General features: G+C 49.0%; 1 non-coding gene across 1 annotated transcript; it reads right to left on the bottom strand.

Moving 5' to 3' along the window:
• Window positions 1-4,894: 4,894 nt before the first annotated feature.
• Window positions 4,895-4,966, bottom strand: TRNAE-CUC. Its single transcript has one exon. It is a non-coding gene; the product is annotated as a tRNA-Glu (tRNA).
• Between the last annotated feature and the right edge of the window lie 1,238 nt (window positions 4,967-6,204).

The following is a 6,204-nucleotide window of genomic DNA, read 5'->3' as shown; positions in this document are numbered from 1 at the left end:
CCAAAAAGCTATAGCAAACACGTGGCCACAAAGTCCTCAATGAACATGTGGAAATTTTTCTTCCAGTTTTCCAGGTAACAGGTAAATGTAAAATAAACTGTGCAGATGCACTGGGTAATGTGGGATTACTTTCCTTGGCCATCTCTGGTGGCCCTGACAAAGGGAACCAGTTTCCCTTGCAGCCCTGTGCTGGGGGGATTTTGCCTCGTGCGTGGCAGGCATGCCCGTGGGGGTGTTCAGCAGTGAATTCATTTAGCTGAGCAGTTGCTACGTGCCCTGGCCCACCCCTGCAGCAGGAAAAGCAGCAGGGACTCACTAACCTCCCTGAGGAGGAAAGGAGTGATGGACAGGATCACTTTATTTTGTCTCTGGCTGAGCACCTGCTGCCCAGGAGCATGGGAGGGAGGGGTGTGTCTGCGTGGGCAGCACCTGCCAAGGAGGGGAAAGGACCCGCCGGGGCTGAAGGGAGAGAGTGAGGGTGAACAGAGCTGCCAGTGACGCATTAATTGAAGGTTTGACAACATGCTGACAAATGAGCATGTAAAGAAAAAATAGGAGATGGGGCCTCAAGGAGCACAGTTCAGACATAATCATTCATCTTACACATCTATTAGTCTGAGTTTCTGCAGGGCAGTGAAACACTCCTCCCCAGAGAAATTTTTAGGGGTAAAACACCCACGTAATGTCTCGAGTACCTCCATACCCCACTTTGACCCAGTACATTTATTTTGACCTTGCAAGCAGCACAGTCAAAGCTGCACTGCATCTGCATGTCCTCCAACACCAACTTCCATTTTTCCTCAATAAATAATCAATATAAACAATAAGCCATGCACAGAGAAACACAAAGCTCCAGCGTTTGATGGGGCAGAATTTAGCTTTTACCTATTGCATTAAGAGGTATAACTTATAAATAAAACCTTCTACTCAAAGCCAGTGAACACACCCACAACAGGCCACTGCATCTTAGTGTGAACGATTTACGCTTCCTTAAAACACCTGTAACGCTGTCACAATGCTTTGGCATGGCAGGATTACCTGGCTGCATGATTGGCAGCCCAGTCCCCGTGTGTAGGGGATTAGCTAGCAGGACAAGGGCATATGGATATAGCTAAAGCTATGGATGAGCTGTTAGAGTATAGAACAAGGCCTGTCTAGGCCCGTGAGAAGATCTGAGATAGCAAGGCTACAGTGTTTTTGTGCCTGTTAGTTGGCTGGTAAACAGGACACTGTGATTAGCAAAACAAAAAGCAAGTGAAAGCCACCTGTGTCAACAAAGGAAGGGAGTGAGAGATAGAATTAACATCTAAGTGTCAACAATGTTAGGGAGTAAGGGATGAGATCAACATTTAAGCAGAACCAATAATGAGCTTAGCTTTTGCAATATGTATGAGCTAATTATAAAGTGTATATTAAGCTGTTAGTAGTGATCAATAAAGGAAGCTTGCTGATTCTCATATTGAGCGTCTCACTCTTCCCTCGTCATGACACCCGTGTGCCCATTACCTGGGTGACCTTAGAGCTGCAAAGAGCTCATTACACGAACAGGCTCAGTTCTGGACGATAGAAGCAGACACAGCACTGAAAAGCTGTGACTGACTTGTCCACAGCAGTTGCCACTAAGACACTGGATTTGAACCCAAGTGCCCCACATGCTGATTGCCTCTGGCTTGCTCCATGTGCACAGGGGATGTGTGCTGGTGTTCCAGGGGCAGAGCTGTGGCCCGACACAGCCACCCTCAGATGGTCTCAATTGTCACTCAGGTTCCTGCAGTCAATGCTTCCATCAACTGGGTGCCTCTGAGGGGTATAAGAAAACTTAAAACCTAGTCCACCCAAAATACCAGACGTGAGGTGACAGGCTCTGAAGCCACCTCAGTATCCTTTCAGGTTTGTCAGGTCTTGCCAACAGTTTGGCAGCAGCTTCACAGCTCACACTGTCCCCCATCCTAGGCCACGGCACTGCCACATGGGTAGTTCAGTACTGAGTTCAGTACCCTCAGCCTGGGCTCAGAGCATCTGAACATGCCCTGGCCAGCTCTGCCTGGGCCTCAGTGGTCCTGTCATCCCTTCCCTGAGACAGGCTTTTCCGAAAGATATTTTATCTGGATTGGTTTCCATGTTACTTCCTTAAGGGCCATTCAGCACCATCTTTTTTAGTGAAATATAGAATTTAATAGAGTAGTAAAACAAGCAAGAATTGTTTTTTATTTGGATTTGTCCTCTTTTTAAATAACTCAAGAAATAGCATAAATGTTCCCCACTTCTAAGAACAGAGAAATTAAGGTACTCAGAGGTCAAGTTATTTGTCTCTTATCATCAGTAGCAGACTATCTGGCAAGATGAACAAGCCTTCTGCAGGACACGTGCTAACACCTCCTCGCTCAGATCATACGCAATCTCATCTCATTGCTCAGATCATACCCAATCTCACATTTCTCCAGGAAATCCTGGTGGACAGCAGCGCTGCCATCCACACGAAGGCACCGCTGTCTTCCCCCATGGTGTGCAGCAGCATCACCCTCCAGATGTGCACTGAGTTATTTTCCCTCCACATTCCGTTGAGACCCATTGCTCCAGACCCTGGCCCCCCTCCCTGCTGGTGTGGGAAGTGGCCCAGGGGCAGGCACTGATCTGCCAAGCACCAGCTTTATTTAAGCTACTCCTTCTCATGATCAACCATCAATAACTGCTAACCTACTCTCTAAAAGACACAGATCAATTGACAGAGTATTATAAACCCTTAAAATATTAATGCCCTATCAGGGAGACAATTGCACTGAGCCTAGGGACTCCTCCACTATTAGAAATTATGCCTCAGCCTTAAATAAATTAACTCAATAAATGTCTTACCATGAATACAAATTCCTGCTTAGGGCTTGCAAATAAAATGATTTAGAGCTGTTCTCTGAGGAAAGATGAGGTGTTTAAACTTGCAAAAGAGGAAGGGCTACCATATTCATTAGTCTTTTGTTTTAAATGGACTGCTTTGTTTTAAACTCAAGGCACCTCTTTTGGAAGGGAGGGGGAAGTATTTGGAAAACTATTTTGTTTTCTTACTCTGGGCTGCACAGTTTCAGGTCTGCAAAGTCGCAGATCTCTGCTCCAAATTCCAAAGGCAGCTCCTCAGGCAGAGGTGCCCAGCACCATTGGCACCACACCCCTACAGGACATGAGGAGGAGCAGGATGGTGGCCCCACTCCTATCCGTGCTGACAGGAGGTGGGCACAGGCCACCAGCTCCAAGAAACTTCATCTGGATCCTTGAGGCTGGAGGGAGCCATTCTGCCTTGTCCCAAGGTTGAATTTTGGCAAAGAGAAGCTCTTTACTTGCTGCTAGCATTGGGAAGGCACCCGGACTCCGGGCAGAGCCAGAACTACCCCTCAGCAGCTGCTCAGCTGGAGCACAAAGCTCACTCTGCACAGAACTGCAGCGCGGTGCTGCCACCCCGGGAGGAGCCAGGAGCTGCTCTCGGGGCCAGGGTGCAGCAGCAGCCGCCTTTCACCCCTGCAGAACTGCTCTGCTGCTCTAACCAGCTCCCTGGCCATCACTTACTCAGGGGTAGAGAACACAAGCAACACTTAGTGTAACTGTTTCTGTAGTATGCATGTAATGCTGAGAAGAAATGCCAGGCCTGACCAGGGCTACTGTTCTCCCACCTGCCTCAGCTCACCCAGGCTCCAGCCCAGACCATACCACATGCATACCCTGAGGCCTGCCGTGGTGCTGGTTCCTTCAGCAAGAGCCTTTCATCCCCCACCTCCTACTCATCCATGCCTCAAAGACTCTGTTCACCAAGTTCCCATCCATAAAGCTTCAACCTCAGCAGGTGTTTGTCATTTCAACAGAACAAAGACAGGCACAGCCCATTCATCATCCCATGCCCCAGTCATGACATTTGCCCTGTCTATGCTGATGGGAAAGCCACACCACCACGTTTAACGAGAGCTGAATCTCAAACCAAAGGCCCCAGATGTTCCAAGAACAGCATTGCAGCTTTGCATTCTTTTACAAATCTCTGAGCTGGCAAGCTGAATCCAGAGCAACAGCACAGCAATATCTTGGCTTGCTGTTAGATGTGCTCCCAAGATTTACATTTTTGGCCCCAGATTTGGAGATGTTACAGACACACACGCAGACACGGAACCTGTTCTGGTACCAGTGCCTCATTTCAGAAAATGACTGTCTCAGGTGAGCACAGACTGTTGAGCTTCATCTGCACAGTCCTTAAGGATCAATGCCACGGTCCGAGGAGGGATGGGGCCGTGACACAGCATGGACAAATCCAGACTCGAGGCAGAGGTGCAAATGGAATGTTTTACTGAGGTGGGCCGGGGTTTTTATGAGTTCAGGCGGGTTCATGGGGTGGAGCATGAGACAGACAAACGGGGGAACAAATCGGGGTAGGGACACAGGCAAAGGGGGAGGAATGTGCGAGGAACCAGGGAAGGAAAGGGCGAATGGGAACTGTCTCCTCTCTGCAGCTTCTTCAGCCTATCAGAGAGGGGAGGGGGGAAGCAGGGACCAGGCAAAACTCATGGCAAGCCCGGGCATGCCCAGGCTGTGCACTGTGTAGTGTGGATACAATGCAATGTACATATCTGAAACCACATAATAACAGTAAAGTCCATATAATAACTGTCCTTCATGGCCAGTCTTAGCCAACGAAGATTTGGGAAAGGTCTTTACCCTTCCAGCCTGCGCAGTGGATTTTTTAGGTGAGACACAGTGTGCGCTGAGCTGAGCCCACCCTTTAATCCTAAGGTTCATCTGCCGGGGCCGAGCGAGCTCGGACAGTGGCAGCGAGGTCCTCAGGACGTAGGTTTGTTTAGAGTGACCTTCTCTCAGATGGATGGCCTTACAGGGCTGACGAGCTCCATCTGCCCAGGGGCGTTTCCCTGACTGGGAATCGAACCCAGGCCACGGCGGTGAGAGCGCCGCATCCTAACCACTAGACCACCAGGGGTACTCATAATAACTGTCAGGTCCATATAATAAAGTCCTGTCAATTGCTGTATATCTTCCTCCATGTCTGGAACTGTTTCCACTCTGCTTCCTGCTCCTTCACAGATCAAACCACCCTGGACAGCATTTCCCCAAAGGATGTGCCTTAGCTCAAAATACAGCATAGATACACATGCATTCCTAAATAGGGCAAGTAAACGGACGCCTTCTGCAGATAATAATCAACAGGAATACCACAGGGAAGACAAAATCTGTCTTTTCTTTGTGCTCAGGTATTGGTTTAATGAGATTTTGCATTTTGACAACCTGTTGTTTGCTGGTTAAGAGCTCACATGACTTTCTTGGCCCTGACTTAAGAACATCAGAGCATACCTCAAAGTGGATGCAATGTTTCTGGTTTTTACTTTTCCGTTTGTACATACATGAACAATTCAGCCCTGAGCTGCAAGATACACATAAAGTACACAGTTCAGGGTGAAAAAACAGCCCTACTGATTCCACTTGACTGAAACAGAGAGGTTTGTAGAAGAGACCATAGATTCAGCTTACTTCTTCTGCCTTATATGGAGGAAAATTCCATCAAAAGTCACACACACAGACCCTTAAACACAAGGAATTTTACAAGTGGCTCAGGGGCCTTGCCTTGGCAGTGGCCTCCTCCTCTGTGTCTTCTCATTGCTGCACTGACTTTGCACATGGATCTGTTGCATTCCCAATGGATGTATCAGTGAGCTGTTGAGCTGCTAATGCAAACCCTCCCAGCAGGAATGCTGCTTGTATGCTGTAGTTTTTACTTACAGCATCTGAATTCCCTTCGTAGCTCCCTGAGGGCTGAGATAAATTTAATGCAGCTCTCAAGAGGAATTGAGAGAAAGAGAGTGTGTGAACAGGGAGAGGGGGTGCAGCCTGCCTGGAGGTGGGCAGAGGCAAGTAGTGGCAAGAACAGCTCCCGTGCTCCTCACCGACCCCCACATCCCTGGGACTGAGAGCCCACTGTGGTGCCTGTGCTACCATAGGGCCCTTGGGCACTCACCAGCACCTGTGGGCATCATTTCCCAACTGCTGCTCCTCAGAAACCTCCCACCTACCCCAGTTTCCTCCCGGGCCTCATGTTTACCAGCTGTGTGCAGCCGCCAGCCCTACCTGCTGGCCCCAGTGGCCAACACTTATCCATGGGCAACCCATGCAGACACCACCAGCCACCAGCACAGGGCTGTGTTACATTTAGGGCCACTGAGG

Source organism: Corapipo altera, unplaced genomic scaffold, assembly GCF_003945725.1.
Source record: "Corapipo altera isolate COAL_440 unplaced genomic scaffold, ASM394572v1 111, whole genome shotgun sequence".
NCBI lineage: Eukaryota > Metazoa > Chordata > Aves > Passeriformes > Pipridae > Corapipo > Corapipo altera.
Note: the sequence above shows the minus strand (reverse complement) of the source record. Positions and strands in the feature narration are given on the sequence as shown.